This window comes from Microtus ochrogaster, chromosome 7 (genome assembly GCF_000317375.1).
Source record: "Microtus ochrogaster isolate Prairie Vole_2 chromosome 7, MicOch1.0, whole genome shotgun sequence".
NCBI classification, from domain to species: domain Eukaryota; kingdom Metazoa; phylum Chordata; class Mammalia; order Rodentia; family Cricetidae; genus Microtus; species Microtus ochrogaster.
The window spans coordinates 82706665-82717189 of record NC_022014.1 but is presented as its reverse complement, the minus strand read 5'-3'; the positions used below and the strand labels follow the sequence as shown (position 1 = coordinate 82717189).

The window sequence follows — 10525 nt, the reverse complement described above, 5'->3', positions numbered from 1 at the left end:
CTCTTGACCTACCGCTGACCATCCTCCTCATCTCACCTGCTCTATAAGTTCAATTTTTCCCATCGATTCACCCACCTATAATCCATCCACCCATGTACCTACACAACCACCGTCCATCCCTCTACCCATCCTTCCACACTGACCCATCTACCCACCGTCTATATCAATCCATCCACCACCCACCCATTTGTCCACATACCCATAAATCCTTTGACCTATCTACATACCCATCTTTCTACCCACCCATCCATCTACCTACCTATGTATCCACCCACCTACCCATCCACCACTGTAGTGGCATTTCAATTGTCTTTTAATAAACAAAGACTGCCTGAAGATCTAAGAGTAAAACAGTCCCACTGGCCAGCCATACAGACCGGGTTAGGGTAACACACACCTTTAATCCCAGTAGCCACAATGACACGCACCTTCAATCCCAATAGCCACACTGGTTGCCATAGAAATCGGGTAGTGCATGCCTTTACTCCAAGGCCTAGAGAGGAATATAAAGTGAAGGGTGGGGAGAGACAGCTCTCAGACAGGCAGGATCGCCATTTCAGACTGAGGTCAAAGTTAAGACTCAGTTGCTGGCTGTTTCGCTTTTCAGATCTTCAGGTTGAACCCCAATTTCTCTGAGTCCTTATTAATCATGTTTCAAACACCAACTCCTTCTTCACCACATCCACCTACAACCCATCCATCCACCCACCCACTTACACCTATCTATCCACTGGCCTGTCTACCTACCCACCCGCTTATCCCCTATCCACCCATCATCCATGTATTGACTGTCTACCCACCGCCACCAGACATCTGCCATCCACACACCGGTCCGTCCGCCTGCCCTCCCATCCACCTGCTATCCATTTACTCATTGACCCAGATACCCACCACTAGTTCATCCCCTACCAGGCATCCATCTACCCAGCACCCACCCATCCATCATCCATTCACTCATCCATCCCGCATCTGTCCCGTGAAGGGTTTCTCTGGCCAAAGAACCAGAATCTTCAGTCATTCAGAGACCACAGCTGGAATAATAAGCTCATAGTTAGGAACTTCCTTACAGAGTTTGTCATAAGTAGCTTTGGGACTTGGTTGACGAGCTTGTCCTGAACTTTGTCTTTGGGTTGGGTTTTTGTTTTTTGTTTTGTCTTGTTTTGTTGACATTGGCCCTAGACTTATTTACTGGGTCTGTCTTTCTTGACTGACTTTCTGGCATCTTTCTTCCTCTTGTCATTTTTGGGTGGCACGGTGAAACTCAGAAAGCAGCCATTGTCCACTGAGGTGGGATAAAAAGAAACATCCGGCTTTTGGTCTGTCAAATAAAGCTACTCCATCTTTCCCCTGGGGCTACAAATGAGGATCACTGTGAAGAGGTCTGCATGCCAGGCAGTGTCCAGCACTTCCTGCCTGCCCATCTTCCAGGACTCGTTAATGACCATAAACAATATAAGGGGAAAGGGGCTGGTTTGGGTTTAAAACTCTCAGGTCACTGCTAAGGGAAGTCAGGGAAGACACTCAAACAGGGTGGGAACCTGGAGGAAGGATCTGTCCTTGAGGCCCTGGACGAATGTGCTTACTGGCCTGGGCCTGCTCAGTTTGCTTTCTTCCACACCCCAGGACCAACCTACCCAGGAGGAGCACCACCCACAATGAGCTGGGCCCTCTCAAGCCAATTACTCATTTAAAAATTACACCACAGGCCAATCTGGTGGGGACATTTTCCCTCTTCTCAAAGGACCCCCTGTGTCTAGCGCAGGGGTCAGGCTTTGTGACATTTCCGTGGATTATTCAAAATCATTTATCTTGTTTACATCACACATCCTAATTAATGCAGACCTTCAAGACTGTTTTGTGTTTGCAAAGTTTTCTGCAAAGGGCCTCCACTTTAAAGTCCATTGACCTCTGCCTTCCAACCCAGGTTCCCAAGCCCCCTGGCTTCCGCTCGTGGTGGTGGAAGTCTTACCACATAGCAGAGACACAGGAAGCAACTTTTCTAAGTCCAAGCCTCATCAGCCGACGGCATTTTGTAATTGATTTGCCTCTACACAATTCACAGGTGACTAACATGGACCACAACTCCTAAGCTGTTGCTGGCAACGCATTCTGCCGCCGCCACCGTGTGCGTTATCTGCTGCACGCGTCACTGCGAGTGGGTGGATGTGAGGCAGGAGCCTCGACACCCAACCCAACGGCTGAACTGGCTCTAAGCCTTCCCTATGTTCCTTGGGTTTGATGACAGGGTTTGCCTCAGCTCCTCAGTCAGGAGATCTGTATATCCTAAAGATGGTCCTTGAAATATTTATCAAGAAGAAGATCTATTTTTATCTGGGGCTGATTTCAGTTCTATTATTCATACAGCCTTGCAGGGCAGGCCTCATGCTTTTGTGCTTGTGAGAGTGTCACCTAGCAGAAGCAGCGCAGCCGAAGCCTGGGGCCCCTGGGAGGGCAAGGGGTTTCCAGCGGGGCGGGGCAGGTGAAGAACAGCAGCTTGATGTTACGCCCTCCGCCCTCCGGATCTCCCAAACCTCCTTCCTCGGTCGGATCACTCTGCCCTCATTTTAAAAACGGTGTTACCTCCATCCCCTGCCAGCCATGGAGGCTCCCCCTTCAGAGAGATGGGCCTGGGTCACCAGAAATCAGGCAGGGTGGCCCCTCCCAGCCTGCGTAGCACAGGGTGAGCCATCCCTATTAAAGACAGCACCTGCTTCCCTGGCGGGCTCCCACTGGCAAGGTCTGGAAAAACAAGCTGGAACCTGTCAGGAGCAGAATAAGCACACACTTTGTTGCCCGCTGAGCCAGGGAAGACAGCTGGTGGAGACGCCAGAGGGATGGCCTGCTGAGGGACACGGCTGGGAACCCTATATCCCCTCCCCACACCCCTCCGCGAAATCTCCGGATACAAATCTAATGAGCATACCCTCACCTGGAGCCTGAAGGAGGCCTCCAGCGCAGACAGAGCAGGGGAAGGGCCGAGGAAGGGACATGCTGAGGTCAGGACAATGAGGGAGATCCTGCACCCAGGGACAGATCTGGGATCCAGGTCAGGCCCCTTCGCCATTCTTGGCTTCAGAGTTTGGGCTGAAAATGGGAACCCTAATAGCCCGTGTCTCCCAGACACTGCTAAACTCAAGGATATTCTGTCCTTGTCTTTCTGTCCTATTGGCCAGAGGGCAGAGGATGGACAGACAGACATACAGTCTCATCTGGCACCAGACCGGTGCCTGAGGTACCCTCCGAGTTCATCCCCCAGGAGCCTCTGTATCTTGCAGTAAGTACTGTTTGTGTTTGCCATTCTGAAAGTGAAGGGTCCATCCCCGGAGATCCCTGGTTCCTCCTCACTTGCACCAGGGACAGTGTCCAGTCAATGCTTACACAGGCTCTGGCTCCCCAGGAATGGCTCAGATGTCCAGGGTACCATATGGGGTCCCATTGTCTTGATACGTCCTTTCCTATTCCTGGAGGTTGGCAGAATGGGAAGGGACCAACCGTGCAGGTACCTGACTCCTAGCTTAACTCCCCTGTGCCAGCCTGCCCTGGGTTAAATCTGGGTGGTTGATAAAGTTGAAGGTTGGGAGGCCTGGAGGTCGCAGACCATCAGGCATACGGGCAGACAGGGAAGATGGGCCCCGGGATGCGTAGGTTAGGGTTAGCCTTCGGGCCTGTGTAAAACCCAATTATGCAGGCTGTGAAGGGAGCAGAGAGTCTGTCTTCTGGCCTCAGGGAAGGTGGCTGGGTCAGAGTGGCTTGGGCTGGCTAGCTCTGGTTCAGCCTGACCTACCTTCCAGCTCCCGGGGCTTAGATCCTCAGCAGACTTCAACTGGACAGCAGGAGACAGGAGAATGGTACAGAACCTTCCTGTTTAGCACAGATAGAGATGGGGAAGGGGAAACATTCACCCTGCGTGGGGACCTCCTCAACCGCCCTAATTTCTGCTTCTCCCTACTCTGTTCATCTCTTATGGAACACAGAGATGGAACAAACCCTTAGACACAGAAGATATGACCCTCCCCCTAGAGACCCCTTCTTCATGGCTCCAGCACCTCCCTCCTTCCTCCAGAGTCCTCTCTGAATTGGCCCCCTTCCCCCTCCGCAGCTCCCCATGGATGCTTCCAGATCACTGTCTTGTCTGCAGCTCAGAGGCTCCCCGTAGCCTACTGGGAAATACCCAAGCACGTCACCCTGCTCAGCTCCACAAGGTCACAGCTGAGGGTCTTTGGTGAATGCCTGTACCTTTTCGGTTGTCTCCAGTTGTCCCTGCTACTGCAGAGCAGAAAATCTTCAAAGTTACACTTCCCCACTGAGGTCTGTAACCAGGCAGGGTTTTAGACCCTTTGCCCTAGGGCAAGGTTAGACTTCCAGGGTAGCAGGAGAAACCTTCTGTCCATGGGACCTCACTGCTTCTGAGGGACAATCTTGACATGATTTGGCTGAGGGCTTGGGTGCTGGTTGCTCTGAGAGTAGCTCCCAGGAGCCAAGGCCATGGGCATCTATCTCCACCTTGGTCACTGGGGACAGGGTGGTGAAGTCTGCTGCAGCTCACTCTAAAGGGTGCTGCCTCTCCTTGACCCAGACATACCTGGATGCCTGTAGACTGCCTTGGCGGGTCAGTTAGTCTAGGGGTTGTAACCCGCCTGGCTGGTCAGTTATTCCAGGGTCCCGGAGAGGTGCTATCTGAAAAGACCTGGGTGGGAGAAAGGAAGGAGGCCAAGCAGAGTTCTTGTCAAAGTCTCTGTTTATTAGCATCATGGTTGCAGCTTATATAGCCCCTGGATGAGGAATTTGGGGATGAGATGGGGGCAGGGGCATGGCCAGGAAGGAATCTTGCAGTGACGGTTCTAGCCGGTCACGAGGTCATTGGCCAGGAGGTTACGATTGGTCAGGTCACGATTCCTCAATCAGGAAGTCGCAAGTTGACACACCTAGTTCTCTAGATAGTTGGAATGTGGGGCAGGTTCCACTAACAGATAGCTCTCAAGATAGTTGGGTGTGGGGTAGGCTCTGCCAACAAACAGTTCTTAATACCATTGGGGTGTGGGGCTCTCTGCAAACTCCCCAGGACAATGGTTCCTGCAATATTTTTTGGGGGAAATGGCTCCTGACAGATGCCTTTATCTGCATGCCTGTGACCAGGTAGAGTCAAAGGAAATAGGGTGTGGGATCCAGCGCTTCTCAGGGACATCTTGGCTTCCTCCCAAGGTCTGTGCTGTATGCTCGAGGCCGGCCTGACCCCCTCTGCAACTGGCCCCTGTTGTGGAGCACAGAGTCGCCTGAGGCAGACACAGAGCAGGAGATTCCCCTCCCTCCCTGTCTTGGCTGAGTGCTGCCTTGCAGTGTGCCAAGGTGCTGGGGTGAAAATGCTGTGCAAAGCCTCTGACGGCCAAGTTATTGCCTTCATTTATGTCTCTCTGTGGAGTTACTTGAGGCTTCCCAGTAGCAAAACACTTCAGAGACAATCGAAAACAGCTGGGGTCTTGACCACAGGAATCCTGGAAGCTGGAGACTCAAGAGCAGACACTTAGCTCTGTGCAGACAACTCTGGACTCTGAGAGGGCAGAAAGGCAGCTGGGGGCTGAAGGAGAGGCTGTGGGGGCTGAACAGGTGGCATGAGCTGCCGACTAGACTGTGCAATAGTGGATTGTGCTTCCTGGGTAGCTCTCTACCTGTCCTGTGCCCACTAACTTCAGAAACGAAAAGATACATGGGCTCACAGCAGAGAATCTGCCAGGACTCAAACCAGGACTTGGGAAAGGGGTCGTAGGTGCTCCTAACCTTCTGTTTATTTTTTGTAAAGACAGAGATCACTGTGTAACTGTGGCTGCCCTGGAACTTGCTATGTAGACCAGGCTGGCCTCAACCTCACACCCAGAGATCTATCCACCTATCTCTGCATCCCAAGAGCTGATATTAAGGGCATGCACTACTACACATAGCCTTGAACTCTTACACTTTAGGGTGTCCGCAAAGGAGTCCTGTGCCCTCCACACACCACACACACAACCATATCACTCTTCTTTTGCCTGAACTCTCAGCCAAGGCACCACCCCACTGATATGCAGGTCTGTAATAGCTTGAATGGCTTCCGCCACCAGGCTGTGGATGTTGGCAGAACAGAAACCACTGGGGCTGGCTCACACCAATGAAGACTGTAGTGAGGAGTAAGTAGCCTGGCCGCCCGCACGGCTAGCTTTATACCTGAAATAACAACACACAAATTGTATTCTTTTAAACACTGCTTGGCCCATTAGCTCTAGCCTCTTACTGGCTAATTCTCACATCTTGATTAAGCCATTTCTATTAATCTGTGTAGCACCACAAGGTGGTGTCTTACCAGGAAGGATCTTAACCTGCGTCCATCTTGGAGAGGAGAGCTATAGCATCTGTCTGACTAGGCTTCTTTCTCCCAGCATTCTGTTCTGTCTACTCCGCCTGTCTAATTTTCTGTCCTATCAAAAGCCAAGGCAGTTTCTTTATTAACCAATGAAAGTAACACATAGACAAATGACCCTCCTCCATCAGAGGACCTAGTTGGAAAGGCATCTGGGAAGCAGCAGACAAGGAGTGTCGGGGACCCCTGGTCTGTTATGGTCCTGGCTGCCACAGCCAGGTGCAGAAACTCGAGACCAGCTGCAAGCTTGCCTTCTTGTTCTCTCCTAGGTCACGCAGTCAGTAGACAACCCTCAGTTGTGCAGGGGCCACCTAGAAGATGTGAAAAGCCTCGGCCAGAAGAGACCTCTTGTAACTCAGTGCCATCCAAAGGGATTGAAGGACTAGAGAATGAATTAATCACAGGAATGATTTCACCAGCTATATAATGGAGCTCCCGTAAGACCCAAAATAATGGGTTCTGGAGCTTCTGGGTTGGTAGCCATATCAGGTACAAGAGAGCCTACCTAGGAGCTAGGTGCCGCTCACCTGAGCAACTACTTTGGAAACCAACCAGCCCAGCGTTTTCTGGAGCTCTGGAGCCATTCACTTGTCAAAGCTGAGTGGGGGTTCAAGGCTCTATGATTGACAGTCTGGTCAAGCACAAATGATGTCTGTGGATTTGAACTTGATGTGAGAGTTTGTCTTGTTGAGGGACGGAAGCCTGGAGCTTTGGGATTGACAGTGACTCTAAGGAGTTAATTTCATAACTGAAGTAGACTACCGGATGCTCAGCTGGTGTCTTAAGAGATGGAGAATTGGCCACATAGGGGGCCCACCTGCCTCCCAAGAGTCAGAACATGCTAAAAGGCAATGACACTGTTTGGTGTGCCCGTCACCACGCTCCCCTTCCCGACAGCTTTCAGGAAACGCTTGGCAGTGAATAGGCTCAGAAAATTGGGCAGGAGAGAGCATGGCTCCAGGAGCCAGCAGACTCAGGCCGGAGAGGCTGGGACCCAGAATGAGATCCCAAGTCCCAGGCAGCTTTCACATATGCATCTGGGCTGAGCAGGTGGACTGTGTGGCCCAGTGTGTTTGCTTTAGAATGTGCACATAAGAGAAACAAACAGAGGCTGCCAGTCACTGCTGTGACAGCCAGGGCTGGCGGGCTGGCCCACCCACCCGTGAGAGGATTTACCCTAGGTCAAAGGTGGGTGTGTACAGGTGCTGCACGGACTGCTGCACAGAGACCCTGAAGCAGTAAGCGTTATAGAGCCAGGAAGTGAATGGGAGCTGCTGGGGGCTAGGGAATGGACGTGAGAAGTCGGTGTTTCATGGGGTTCCTGAGAGGGATGGAGGTGGTGGTTGCATGACGATGGAACTGGACTTTAAAAACATGACTAAGGCAGCTAATGTAGAGTTTAAATTCTAAATTAAAAAGAGACAAAAACAAACAAAAAAACCACTTAGCCACAGGCCAGCCAGGGCTACGTAGTAAGAACAGGGGGTGCCAGTGTGCAATGGTCCCACAGTGGGGCTGCTCTGAGAATCCTCTTCCTTCTGTTCCCTTACCAGCCACAAGGGAGCCTGCAGAGAACCCTGTATCATCACCATCGTGGTGGGACGAAGATATGAGATATTCCAGCACTGCTCCATCCGGCTCTTGGGCTACGAAGCAATGGTCTCCAAGAAGCTGGAATTTCCCTGGGAATCTCTGGCTGGGAAAGGGGAAAGGTTGGAGCCTGGTGCCAGCCAGAAGATGGTCTTGTCACTTGGGAAGTGACCCTACACAGTTCTGACAACTTGTCAGACAGCTTTGCAATGGAGACTGGGGCAGAGATAAGGATGGGTCAGTGATGGGCAGGGCCGCACCTGCCCCAAGACCGCTCAGCATCCTTCTGGCTTCTATTCAAACCTAAGCCTCATGTCAGAACCCCAACGACGGCTTTGGGCAGGGAACCTGGAACACTGCTGGACCTCTTTGGTCTTCTTCCCGACGTGGCCACAGAGAAGAAATTTCTCTTCCTTCACATTGCTTGATTCTTCAGCTGGCCTGTTAAGGAGGGAAGCAAAGCCGGACTTGTTAGGGCTGCCAGAGCCCAGGCAGTGCCTGAATTCCTCAAAGGAGGGAAAACACAGCTTTGGCCCAGAAACAGCATTCTAAGAACAGCGTGTTTGTCTGAGGATGTGGAGCGGGCGAGGAGGATGGGCCCCAGCCTGAGAGAGATGCACGGGGCTCAAAGCCAGAGAGAGCACGAGGAGAAGCAGGCACCCAAGCCTGCTGCACCCATGGCCTTAGTCCCGTGTTTCCTCAGGAAAGCACACCCAATGACTAAGAGTACTCTCTCATCGGAATTCACCCACAAGGCCAAGTCTTTTATTATCCTGGGCAGATCTTGCATCCAGAAGAATCCATGGTCTGGCACCTGCTCACTCCCTAAGTGGTCCAGCCTCAGCCTATGAGTCCCAGAGCTCCACCACCCACTCCCCCGCCCTGGTCACCCCAGCTCATGCAGGTTTTCTAAAGCCAGCACTGACAGAAGGCTGTGTCTTGTCCTGGTGATTAGGAAGCAGAGGATTTGCAGATAGAGAGGAGCCAGGAGCCCCTGGGCCAGGGCTAGATTGGTTTTTTTCCTGTGCCTTTCCTAATCCCAGTACCCTGCCAACCCTCAGCTGGGGACTGCACAGCCTGAGACCGTGGGTAGCGAGCATGTACCAAGGCCAGGTTGCCTGTGTCCCTGTCTCAGGGCCTCTGATATGTGACAGGAGACTTGAGTCCAAGTGCCAGATAGGAGCCTTTGTGTGGGGTGGGGAGGGGGAAGGGGAGGGTTGAGAGGAGGGACAGTGGGGGGAGGGGAGGGCACCCACGCAGTGGCCTCAAAAGGTGGGCGCAGCTGAGGGTGGATGAGCTGCTAAATGCTTCAGCAGCAGATCAATTCCGCAAAGCAATTGTCCTCCCCCAGCTGGCCCCGGGAGGCTTAACTTAATCACTCTGGAACAATATCAGAAGATGGCCGGGATGCGCAAATTCCCGCTTCCTGAAAGGAAACAATTGACTGGACGGGGGAGTCCCCAGGGCAGAGTCCAGACAGCTTCATTAAGTCCCCTAGTGTCCCCCTCTGCTTGCTACCCCACCCCGCCTTTATCTCCATTCCCCACCCCCAGAAACCTGAGCTCTCAAAATGGTTCCTCCTCCCTAACTGGAAAGAACAGAACCAAGCAGAGTGGGGGTCCCGGGCTAGCATCAAGGGGTGTGAGGCCACATGAGATGAGCCCACCTTATAGCCTCTGAACATTCTCCTGTGGGTGTCTTCTGTGCTGTCACCCCATGCCTACCCATGGCCACACCAGGGTGATGGTGATCGTGGGCTGAGCTGCTACTGTCCTTGGAGTCACTTTGTTTAATTTACAGGGTGGTGGGGTGCCCTGAACTCAGAGACTAGAACCTTTCCGAGGGCACACAGCCAGGAGCATGGGTACAGGGCTGTGGCTCTCTCTTCGGATCTGGAGGGTCACAGAGGACGCAGTCTCCAGAGGAAAATGCCATCCCTGCCACCTGGCTCTCCTCCAGAACCTGGGTTCCCAGGAGCAGCCCTCTAGTGAAAAAAAAAAAAAAAGAAAGAGAAAAAAAATAGAAATAACCGTGAAGAAATATTTTCTATGAATGGTCCAATCACCCAGCCTGCAGCAGCAGCAGGCAGCACACACTTGCCAATGAGACAGGGGTAGCCTCTCCTGCAGGCTAGGAAGGCCCCCTCCCCTGGGGCATGGGATTCCTCTCGCCCACACCTACTCACCCCCAATCTGAAAGCTGTTCCTCCCCTTGTCTGCCTCCCTTCCATCCTTTTAAGGAGAACGCTGTAGATCTAAACCACAAATTAAATTTTTAATGAAACCACACCAGAGTAGTGCCCGTGTGGTGCAATATTGATGAGACTGCAGTGTCCGGCCCACAGGAGCTCACCCCAGAAAGCTTTTTAGGACGTTATGCAATATGGAGCCAAATTAATTATTGGCATCAAAGCTCTGTGCCTCTGTAGAGCTGCTGGGCCAGTGGGTGTAAAACGGGCGCTTTTCATTGTTGTCGGTTCCAATGGCAGTCACAGGAAGAAGGCGATGACTTCACAGAACCAAATAGAGCAGGGTGATGCCCAGG

At 52.3% G+C, this 10525-nt stretch overlaps 1 long non-coding RNA gene across 1 annotated transcript in view; it reads right to left on the bottom strand.

Annotated features, from left to right (window-relative positions):
- Positions 1-4938: 4938 nt before the first annotated feature.
- Positions 4939-10525, bottom strand: part of LOC113456311 — a 12358-nt gene continuing 6771 nt past the window's right edge. The window contains exons 2-3 of the long non-coding RNA XR_003377129.1: positions 7942-8422; positions 4939-6198 (exon numbers count right to left, since the gene is read on the bottom strand). This is a non-coding gene — a long non-coding RNA (uncharacterized LOC113456311). The remainder of the gene's footprint in view (positions 6199-7941; positions 8423-10525) is intronic.